The sequence below is a fragment of the Pinus tabuliformis genome, chromosome X, assembly GCF_031772625.1.
Source record: "Pinus tabuliformis cultivar Carrire ecotype Pingquan chromosome X, CPIR1, whole genome shotgun sequence".
NCBI lineage: Eukaryota > Viridiplantae > Streptophyta > Pinopsida > Pinales > Pinaceae > Pinus > Pinus tabuliformis.
This window is the reverse complement of record NC_142308.1, coordinates 489,870,724-489,883,114: the sequence shown is the minus strand read 5'-3', so window position 1 is coordinate 489,883,114 and position 12,391 is coordinate 489,870,724.

Sequence of the window (12,391 nt, the reverse complement as noted above, 5' to 3'; positions counted from 1 at the left end):
CTGGAGTATATCCTCTTCTTTTGACCTTTCTTGCTCCTTTTCTTCTTCCTCTTCACAATCTATGTAGAATAATTTCTTCTCAGCACACTTATGACCTTTAGTGTATTTGCTATCACAACTGTAACAAAGCCCTTTTGCTCTTTTTTCTTCCAATTGTTGTGGTGTCAACCTTATAGGTTGTGGAAGACTAGGGGCAACAACACTTCCGTCTTTATAGTTGTGAGTGGTATGCTTCCTGGTTGCCATAATTTTGCTTTCCATTTTTCTTGCTAACCTGAATGCCTTCTCTAATGAATCAGGTTCCCAAAGGCGAACATCATGTTGGATATTATCCTTTAAAGACCCTATGAACACATCAATCCTATGCTCCTCTGGAATATCTTTTACCCTTATGTTCAATTTTTGGAACTCCTCAATGTGCTCCATTATTGAACCCTTTTGTTTGAGACTTATCAATTGGCTAAAAAAAGTGTTGCTTTTTGTATCCTCATAATGTGCTATCAATTCTTCCGTAAAAATTGCCCAAGTGATAAATTGTTTACGAGAGCAAAGCCATTGATACCATACAAACTGATTTGGTTCCAAATATAAAGTTGCCATACGTACCTTTTGTGTGTTTTGCACATTATTGAGATCGAAGAATTGCTCCATCTGTAATATCCATGTGGCAGGATCCTTGCCATCAAACTTCCTCATATCGATTTTTGGAATATGGTGAGTCTTTGATCCAACATTAGAGTCTATGGAATCATGATTAACATTTCTTTTGTTCTCATCATGAGTTTCCTTTAGTACCCTTTCACCATTAGTGACCATTTCTTGTAGCAACTTATTCATATTTATCTTCAATTCTTCCATCTTATCATCCATGCCATCAATTTTAGCGTCCATGCCATTCACCTTAGCTTCCATGCCATCCATCTTAGCTTCTACACCTTTCTTTAAACAATCCATCTTAGCTTCTACACCTTTCTTTAAACCATCTATCTTAGCTTCTACATCTTTCCTTAAACCATCCATCTTAGATTCTGTTGCTTTTTGTGCAAGTGACACTTGTTGCACTTGTTCTTGTAATTTTGATATATCATATAACATTTCTTCTTCTTCTTCATGAGTCATGCTAGAGCTTTTAGGTTCCTTACTAGGCGTTTGCATTTTCTTTCCTTGGGGCATCAGTTATAGATAATAATGCTCTACTGGCCCTTTGAATTCCTTCAAAATAAATTTTCAAACCACTCTTAAGCAAAAATTTAAAAGAATCTACACACCTTTTTTTCACTTTGTAGGAGCTCGATATTGCCTCTGATGTATCTCTGTACTTTCAGATCATCCAGTTCTGAAATCACAACCCGTGGTAGCCCTCTGTGTCCTCTTTCCAATGCCACCAGTCTGATCCAATTTGGATTCTCCAAGAAAGAGTTATGCGAAATCTCCCACAGTGACCTGATTATAGACTAGTTCAGTAGAGCGAACTTGTACGACGTGCCACGAGTCACTGTTTAGTTCTTTGGCTCTGAAATGTATATACAAGAAACTAAAGTCCGTCCTCTTTCTGCACCTTCTTATGAAATTTCAATCCAATGCTCAGGGGAAAAGTTATGATGATTTTCCCTAGGTCACCTGTTTGGAATGTAACTCAGGAGTCTGCAAGAAGACCAACTTCCTCAGATCATATCTCCGCCAATATAGCGCAAAAAACTTTGAAATTCGGACCTGAGATTCAGCGTGATGTCTTCTCAAATGGGTTTTTTTTTTTAGCTTCTGAAACGTCGCAGAAAAAAATTTATAGTGAAAATTCCACAATGGCCTGTTTGGAGCAACGAAACCCTAGAATCCAAAGCTCCGATACCAAATGTTATGAAACCAGCTCAAGAAAATATAGAAAAGACAGATCAATGCCTTAGAATTCAGCCTCTTCGAGGGGGAAACCTCATTTACATTACATAAATGAACAATTCTTGGATGATTCAAATGAAAAAACCTCCTTTCTATATATAGGAGTCTAAGGAGTCACAATATAACCTAGCCGACCTAACAAAAATAATATAAAGCCACAAAAATAACAATAGAGGGATTCTATGGGGCACAGTAATAACAATATGGGGGCAATAGGGGCACAACAATATTAATAAGGGGTATAACTACAATAGTAATGGGGTAATCACTAGTATTATAGGGACCCAACACACTATGTCCCATTGATGTGGCCATGTCATTTGCAGCTACTCATGCAGATTCAGCTCATGTCTAGTCTGAAACAGATAAAGAAAACAACTTCATTGAGCACATCCAACATATTCGCTAGTAGGTCCATGACATTCTGGAGAAATCAAATACCAAGTACAAGTAGCGACATGATCAACATCGGGTGCCACACAAGTTTCAGGTGGGCGACCATGTCTGGTTGCATTTGCAAAAGGAACGCCTTACCGGAGCCTATCGGAAACTCAGACCACTCCGATATGGTCCTTACACAATTACCAAGGCTGTGGGAGACAATGCATTTGAGCTCAACATTCCCCCATTCCTTGGCCTGCACCTAGTGTTAAATGTGGACTGCCTTCGACCATACTTTCCACCATTACTAAACACATCCGACATTGTAGAACAACTCACACTCACAAAGTTAAATCCAAATTGCATGGAACACGGTGCAACTAATCGGTTCATGGACACACAGATCAAGCACACTCGCCAGCAGAATATCCAACTGTATCGAGTTATCAAAGTAGGCCAATTCCTTCACGAGGGCAAGTGGCTCACCAGGGACCAAGTTCAGCAGAAGTTTCCTCATCTCATGGAGGAACTCAACGCAATGGGGACCATTGCTTCCTAAGGGGGGAGGAATGATCCAGGTGGATATTGGTGGCCACCCATCAAGTCCACTTGGACCCCCACCATTTTTTCTTTCAGCTTTCCAGTTTCCTTAATTATAGCACAATTTACTATTTTTAGCAGTTTTTTGGACCCTAAAATTCCGAAGCCATTTTGAGGCCCTAAACGAATTTTTTGGGAAAACTGGGAGCAACATGGGTCCATAGACCATTATTTCTCTTCCCAAAGTTGTAGTTCTCAGATAGATCTTTCTAACGAGATATTGTGCGTGTCAAACAGAGATTGTATGCCAAAGTTACGACCCCGGGAAGTTGATGTACCAATTTACCCAAACGAGGCCCACAGTTTAGCGTTTCATCTTCTAAGGTTAGGTTTTTGGATGTTTAGGGTTTTCCATTGTTTCTCAACAATAAATAGGCATTCGAGCCTCATTGTAACACCTAGGAGTTATAGATATCAAAAAATCTAGTTTTTTGTTTTTCATATTATTATTATTATTATTTTCCCGTTTTTACTAAACTGGAACAATTACTGTTATTAACATACTACATACATTTTGACCATGACTATATACAAGAGATTTTTTTTTTTTTTTTTTTTTTTGGGCTTGGAAAGATTTTAGTACGTGAGATAGTGTTTAAGAAATTGGCCATTCATTGAAGGGCCAACTTCTTCACCCTCAAAATTCTTGAGGGAGAAAGTATTATCTCCCTTAATACAACCGATGATAAAGGGAACCAACCATAGATTATCAAATTTTCCATGTTTACCTAGCTCTTCATTTCTCTTGTCCCATTTTAAGACCCAGTCACTAGGGAGAAAGACTCTATCCCTAGCACACTTGTTGAATGTCTATTTGATTTTAGCCCAATATCTACCAATTTTATGATATAATTTCTTTCTTTCTTGGTGTACATGGACCATTTGATTAAACATATGTTGCAAGTCATTTCTTATTCATTAATTTCTTATAATCTTTTCATGATTTTCGTGCCAAGGTAAAGCGAGATGACAACATCTAGACTGTATACTAATTGCAAAGGGGAGGTACCAATATATTTTTTAGTACTAACCCTATCTACCCAAACAAGATATTTCAACATAATGTGCTAGTTGTTATTTTTAGAATTTAAGGATTTATTTAGAATTTTCAAAATGTTTTTATTAGTGGAATCGACCAAATTGTTCCCCTATGTGTAATAGGCTTTCAAATTTCCTAAACTCACCTCATAATTATCACAAAAAAATTGAAATGTTGCAGAGGAAAAGGGTTTAGTGTTATGAGAAATAATTTTATTAAGGCACCCAAAGTCCATCACTTCCTTATCATTAATTTTCCTCATAGGAATGACTTCGAACCACTTAGTAAAATAATCTGTGGCAGTTATAATCCAACGATGTTGACTGCTAGAAGGAGGGTGGATATCACCAATGAAATCTAGCTCCCATTGCTGGAAGGGCACTTCAGATATAATAGGTTTCAATGGAAACACAACTAGTTTTTGCTTCCTAGGAAAGATTTGGCATTGATCATAGGCTCAAACCTTTTTTCTTATATCTGCAAACAATGTGGGCCAATATAGATTACTCCTTAGAATCCTATGTGCAATGGCCTTCCAAGCATAGTGACCACCACATACACCACTGTGATGTTGAGGAATAAGGTAATAAATTTGATTTGGAAGAGTATAATTAAGTAAGACACCCGTTAGGTCTTTCCAATACAATTTACCATCTACTATAAAATATATTACAAATTTCAATTTTAAAGAACATTTTGCTGAAGTACTCAAGTGAATTGGAAACTGCAAAGTCTGGAGATAGGTTATAATATCTCCATACCATTTAGAGTATGAAAAACTTTGATTGACTGGAGGGGGTGTAACAACCCCTTGTTTCTTTTCCATGAAAATAAAATAAGACTAGGGTCATGGGACATGTATTCCAAGATGAATATTGGGAAAAATACTTTAGTGGACATCACTTGTGATTAATAATGGATATGGAAATTGACAAAGGCATTGGTGAAGGAAAAAATGAAATAATTGGCATTTTATTAAGGAAATAAAGGAAAATGGGAGAGAAGGAAAGTGAAGAGACACAAATTTGCATGCAAGGGAAATTAGAGGGAAAATGAAGAAAATGAAGATAATAAAGGCATCAATAATAAAAAGGCATCAGAGAATCATTTCACAGCTTTTGGTCATTACAACTTTTGTCGGTTCAATTTTTGGCTCTCTCATTCTCTCATACTCTTGCACACTTAGAGCATTCTGGGATCACTCTAGCAATCACTTGGATTGGAAAAAGAAAACAAAGGAAAGTAACGGAGCACAAGGGAACAATTGGATCAGTAGAAAAAAATGGATTGCTTTGCAGATAACAGGTTGCATGTTTGATTTCCTTGTTGATTTTTGGATGCATGGTATATGCATGTGATTCTCTGGTTATGTGTTGTCATTAGCATGGAGATTTGTCTAGATTGATAGTGGTTTTAGTCTTACCTTTCCATTTCCTGGATAGGCATGGTGTTGTGGGTTTTCCATTTATTTTTATGATTGGTGCTCAGGTTCTTGATGCATGTGGGTTGGAACAAACACTCTAGAATCCTGGGATAAACTTGGGTTCAGTTACTAGTTCTTGGAGTCGTAGGTTAGGCCAAATTCTCTAGATTCCTTGGTGGGTTGAGTTACCAGTCCTTGGAGCTGCGGTTGGAAAAAATTCTCTGGAGCCCTGGAAGGATATGGGTTGAGTTACTAGTTCTTGGAGCCCTGGACAACTTGGGTAGAGATAAATTTGGTTGATGTTAGTGATTTCCATACCACAAGGGTGGAATCACTGTGGATGAGGGTTGAGGTGGCTTGGCCTATGGAAGCCATGGTTTGGTTTTGTTTGGTTTGTTCCATGAGATTTCCACATTCATGCTTGGAATATGGTGCGAGGGTGATTGGCTGAGAGAGAGATTTGGTTCAATCCAATATATGGTCGGGTGGTACGTGGAAGTCGCTGACTTGGTTGGAATTTTCATATGTTAATAAGATCTATTTTCCTACTATAATTTATGAGCATTTGTATTTATTATGATGGTGATATTCTGGCTGATTTTTCATGGTTTATATGCTAGTTATATGATGTATTCTATTTATGGCTCATGTCATGTTTTGGTAAGTTATTGAATGGTTGATGAATGCATGGAGTAACAAGTGTTATTGCAACTAGCTAGAGAGGGATTGGAACTTTCTGGGTGATTCTTAGATGAAGATTATCAGTTTATAATCAAATATTCATTCATGAACTAGAGATTACATGTTTTCCATATTGGAAACATTGAGAGGGGGGGGGGGGGTGAATTAGTATTTGTTTTACAATTTTTATTTTTATGCTAGTATTAGGATCACTTATGAACAAAATACAAAATGAATAATAACAAAATAAATAATTTTTTTAACAACAAATGACGAGGACTCCAATACTCTATTACAACAATTCAATTTCCAATTTGTACAATCACACCTATGATTCCTTAATGGGTCCAACCCTAGATGAAGACTCCAACCTTCAATTCCACCAGGCTCCAACTTGGACGTCAACAAGCACCAACTTGGTCTTCTTCAGGACTCCAATGCTCTAGGGCTCCAACCATCTCAACTAGTTGAGGCTCCAACTTGGTCTTCTTGAGGACTCCAATCCTCTAGTGCACCAACCCTATTGTTTAAGATAGGATCAATAGTTCTTCAAGGTTTCCAATGTCTCTTGCAATAAGCCCTGACAATATCTTGAAGTTCACCCTCAATAATTTTGTCAATTTAACTCCATAGAACTTATCTCATCAATGCCAACTTTAGTAATCAAAAAATGTGTCTCCAAGACTCTTCATGATACCCAAGAAATTTTCTCCAATATCACTCGATGATGGATTCAACAATACATCTAGTCTCTAAGAATGCCCCTAAAATCTGCTTATTCATGTCTTCAATAGATCTTCAACAATGCCAAAAGGATGTATGCCTCAGTAAGCGACCTATATAAACATGACAAATATTCAATGAGACTTCTTCAATAAGGGTCAATGATTCTTCTCTAATCTCAAAGATTGTTTCACAAAGGCTCCTATAATTGTAGGCTTCAATGCTCAATAGTTCAAAGTCTTTACTGTCCTTGGCTTGATGTTTTCCGTTGTTCACAGTTAGTCCATATCTTCAAGAAAATTTCCAACCAAGTCTTCAAGCACTTCAAAGGTTCTTCAATATAGGTACTAGATGCTCACAAACAGACCTTCTCCAAAGTTAGCTTAAACAAGTTTTCTACAGAGCTTAGCAGCTCCTATAAGTCTTCACCAAAGTATATCTAAATACTATATTTCAATTTTCCTAGTTTTGTTCACAAGAGGAGACTAAATCACTGTAAGTCAACATGTTTGCTACTTTAAAAGAGTGAGGTCAACTCTTTGAAATGTGCTTTATCCAAATGCTACAAGGTCTTCAATCCAAGTGTCATGCATATGTTTTTGTTCACAAGCAAAGGTATAAGTCAATATAACCACATGTCCACTTTCCCACAGTCCAAAAAGAACTCTCAAGTTAGGAGCGATCTTCTAAAAGATACCAAACCCAATCTGAAAGTGTTGCTGCTAAAGGGTACTGGGCCTCAGATGCAGAAGTCTGAAATACTGAGGCCACTACAAGTTGCTCCAAGAACTCTTTCAAAAGTTTGCTTCAATGTATCCAAAGTTTATTTTGAAGAATCACCACATTCTGCTCCTAAATTCACTTCATAGCTTGTCCAAGATGTAACTGTGTATGCTTAAGGAATTCTCCCAAAAATATTGCAATCTACTCCAAAAAACTCGGACCTGAAATGTGCTCTAATATGTCTGCTAGTGATTGACACTATAAAGCTATCACAACAGATACAAAAATGTAAATTATATTATTTTCCATAGGTCTCGGTTATATGCAACTAGGCTGAATTACAAGCATGAGGTGACTGGACATAAGGCCATAATTGCAGGTCTATTACAAGCTGAATTTGAGGGTTGCAGGAGGCCAAGGTTACAAAGAAAAGCTACAAGCCGAAATTACAGTTACCACCCTCTGTCATAGGTTGTTTTGAACTTTTTTTTATCTGAATTTTAGGTCTGCAATCCAAAAAATAGGGAGGAGTCGAGTATTTCTTCTCTAAACAAGGTTATATCCTTAAGACCTTAACCACAAAAATACGAAGAAGCAATTCTACAATTTTCCCAACAAAAAGCTTATATGAACTTCGCCCTTTTTAGCTCCTTTCTCTATTCTGCACTTTTTCTGATCTGAATTTCTTACCAAAATAGAGGAGTCAAGGTTTATATTTATAGTGGTTTTTCCATATTTTGAATGGACACGTCCCTTGTAGGATCGTCATGTCTAATGTGAGCCTACTCAAGTCGACTTACAGACATTGTTGATTTGAACATGTTTTTAACTTAAAAAATTATTTTCTCTTCAACCGTAGGGAGTTAGAGGGAAAGATTTTGACTTCCTCTACAAACTGGTGTAAGATCCACATTAAGATGATATCTTCAAATTTCAAACAAATATTTTCTTTTGTGATAGTCTTAGGGTTTTTATGACAATCCTTAGATTTAGGACTTTAGGTCTTATTAGGCTAGGATTAGGGTGTTAGTATGAAAATTATAAGTATGAGTACAAAAAATGCTTCACTTAAGTCACTAGTGACAAGTGACCCTAACAACAAGATTTTGATGCTTCTATGCTTCAAATCTGCGATAAAACATGATAAAAGCCTGCAAGAAAACATCTGATGCAAGCCCAAAACATAGAGCAACAGAAAAAAGAAGTGTAATAACCTAATAGAAGATTTTAAATGAATATTAATTTTATTGAAACACCAGGTAGAGAATATTTACAACACGGGTCTGTAAATCCCCCTCCATGAGATAGGTCCTTTTGATGTCCTTGTGCTTCAATGATTTGTTTTCTCTCTCTCAATATGCAGAAAAACCCAAAAGCAAGATGGAACTCAAATGAGAGCTCAAATGAAATAAGATGATAATGGTGACGATGAAAATGATCATGGTGAAGAATGAATATGAAATGCTCATATTTATAACAAAGTATTGGGCTAAATTAGAAATTGGAAAATAATAAAATATTATTGACCAAATCAAGATCTAACCATTAGGAATAATTTATTATATTTTTTGGAGAGGAAAAGATATTCAAAGTGGTCAAATATATCTATTTAGAAAATTGGTTGAAGTAATTAACAAATAAAATGATTTATTAATCACTTTACAAGGATTAAGGAAAGTGTGGATTTGAAATAAAGATTAAATCATGGTTTAACAATTATTCCAAAAATAAGAATAAGGAATAATAAATAAATAATGATTTATTTAATTATTCCGAGGTGATTTAGTCAAATGTGTTAAGAAATAATTATCAAATAATGATTTAATAATTATTTCTAGAGAAAATTAAACAAATAATGATTTATTCAATTATTTTCATGGGGTTTTTTAATTTAAAAAAATAATTTAATAAAAATGGTTTACTAAATTATTTCCTATGGTGAAAGTGATTTTACTATGGTAAAATTAATCCTACATGGTGTATTTTGATCCACCTAGTTAGAAATGGCTAAGTGACCATTTTTTAGGTGATAACAGATTGCCCCTAAACATACAAGCATCAGGGGAAAATCGTATGACCAAAATACGTTGTCAGTTACACTTCCACGAGACACCAAAGGGGAGTAATAGCGAGAGAGAGAGAAAGATAGAGTTGAAGCAATGCAAGGAAGGACAAAGAAATGGAGAGGGTGAGACCTACTAATATGATATAAGTATCCTTTTATTTTGGAGTACATTATCTCAAATGAGGCAGGCGAGGCATACCTATACCTGCTGAGATAACTGAGTACAAATAATAATGGTGTGACTAACAATGTGGGACTGAGCTACAAAGTACATGATATGTTGGCATCAATGGGCCAAAATGTGATACAATAATACAATGAGCCCATATACATGATATTCCTAGAAAATAGAGGTCAAGACTGAATAGAATAACATATGTTGATGTGAGTAGATGAGACATAATGCCCCTCAAGATAACATGGTGAGGGGAATCACAACCAAATAAGCTCTGCTGCACAAGAAATGTCTCTGAAGGTCCGAATGGGTCATATGAATAAGACATGCATGTTGTGGGCATTGCTAGCGACAGGAACCGAACCAGTCAAATCTACGGAACTGCATCTGAGGTTGGATCATAATGGGCTAACATCTGGGCATGTGGGGGGATAGTTGAAGGGCCACCCCCTCATGAGTTCTGGAACATCTCACACACACCCAAAAAGTATTGGTACAATATACTAGATTACCAGACCATCAAGTTTATGATTCTTGATCGTGCGATAATGAGCTGGAGTTGAGCACATGAGAAACAACCAAGTCAAAGGCAAATCATGATTCCCTTTGCTTGATATGAGGCACAGAAAAATGAGGAAAGTTGGAACCAAGGTACACCGCCCTCTAGACCACTCTCCTCGAATAAATGTGTGAAAGTCGAGAGAAGAGGGCATGCTAGCGGTGAGGGAATGCAGATTCCTCAACAAAGGCATGAGAGTCATAGCAATGTGACTGATGGAATCACATTAGGGATGGTGATGGAAGGATACAAGATGAGAGAAAGAATGACTATTTCCATTGTCAAAGTGATAGGTTCCTATACCAATAGGTGTCATATATCATGATTTACTTGGATTAGCTCTGAAATATGTTCATATCTTTGCTTATTGCAAATTTTTTCCATATTTGTGAAAAATAAAAAATTAAAAAATGTAAAGGGTATGCCCTAAAATAAAAATCAAAGGGAAAAAAGAATGAAAAAGGTCAGAAAAATGAAAGAAAATGAACCCCCCAAAAAAAGAAAAGACCATGAAAGTGTGCAAGCCTAAATGCCACTACTATTTACTTTTATGCATAATAAAGATTGTGTGCAACTTGTTACCTATGCCACAATCCATGGTAACCAAATAGCTTAAACTTGGTTATTCCATGTTTTCAATTTCATGTTTTTAGATATAGAGAATAAAGATCTGACCAAACAGTTTAATCTTGGCAGATAAGTAAATAGGTAGAGTGAATAAAAGGAGCTCAACAGTTTAATCTGAGCCCTTGGATGTAATAAGGTTAGATTTAGATAGATATCACTGTGTAAAAGAAAGAAAGTTTGAAAAGGGTTTGTCAGTCTAAGTGCACCCTAATAAAGAAGTAAAAATGCTAGGGTAAGTAGATGATTGGTTGCAAAACAAATGTGTGATGAATGGTTAAGTTTAATGCTTAAATATTTTTCTTTCATCACTTGGACAAACAATAACTCACATTGAAGACAACACATCAAGGAACCAAAGTCAAATTAATTAACTTCCTTACTCCATTTTCCCTAAAAATTCACTAATTTCCCCTAAGTGCTAAAGGTACCTATAAACAAATTAGAGGGGCTCAGAGCATTTCTTTGACTTTTGGAGGGACCAGACCCTCAGCCCAATAATTTGAAATACCTAAAGTACTTAAATTCCCTTCATCAACATTTACCCCTCCCTAAAATCATTCATTCCCTTGATAAAGATTTTCCTAAGTAAAATCCTATTTTACTTAGGGAATCTAGAAATTTTGAATAATTTAACACATATTCAATGGAGATTATCCTGATCATGTACTATTGCGGAAAACATACACAATACATAAGCTCCTCTACGTTGATCATCAATATCGCAGCATCAATAACAATAAAACATCAAGAGCATTCACACATTAACACAGTATGTATCCCGGGGAAAGCATCTCGCTAAAAACCCCAACTATCTGTATATTAATGATTGAGTCATGTAACATTACACAACATAATACTTCTCACAAGTATCTCCACCTCTGTTACACACAATACAGCTCAGATCTGATCTCCAAATCTCTTCCACTGCTTGCCTGCCTCCACTGCTCAATACCTGCTCAAGAACTGATGAGAATGGCTCACCAAACTCGTTTTTCACCTGCAAAATAGTCACTCACTCTTTTTTGGACATGAGCACAAGCTATAATGTGGGAAAATACGTGAGCAAACTCATTGGCATACTCAATCCCTTGATTGTGCAAGATCTGGTGCACAACTATAGTCACAACTGATAGCAATCTGATTCTCTACCACCTGTCCCTGTTGAACTGAACATGCACTGAAATGCAACTGAGTTAACTGATGTATTCATTAGTTGCATCATGAGTTAATAATTAGTTTAACAACTCATCATTAGTCTATTTGCAGTTAGACTAATTACAACTAGTTTAACTAAGTCAAACTGAACACAACTCCATCAACTCCACAATCAACTCCACCAAACTCAACTGATTGAGTTCTAACTGAAGTCATGCATGCAACAACTCAACTGACTCATAAGAAAAGCATATTTCCTTCTGACAGCTGCATGCGCCACCTCTGTAGCTCAAACTGAAGTGCTCCAAGAGAATAAGATTAAGTTTATAGTCCAAATATTATTG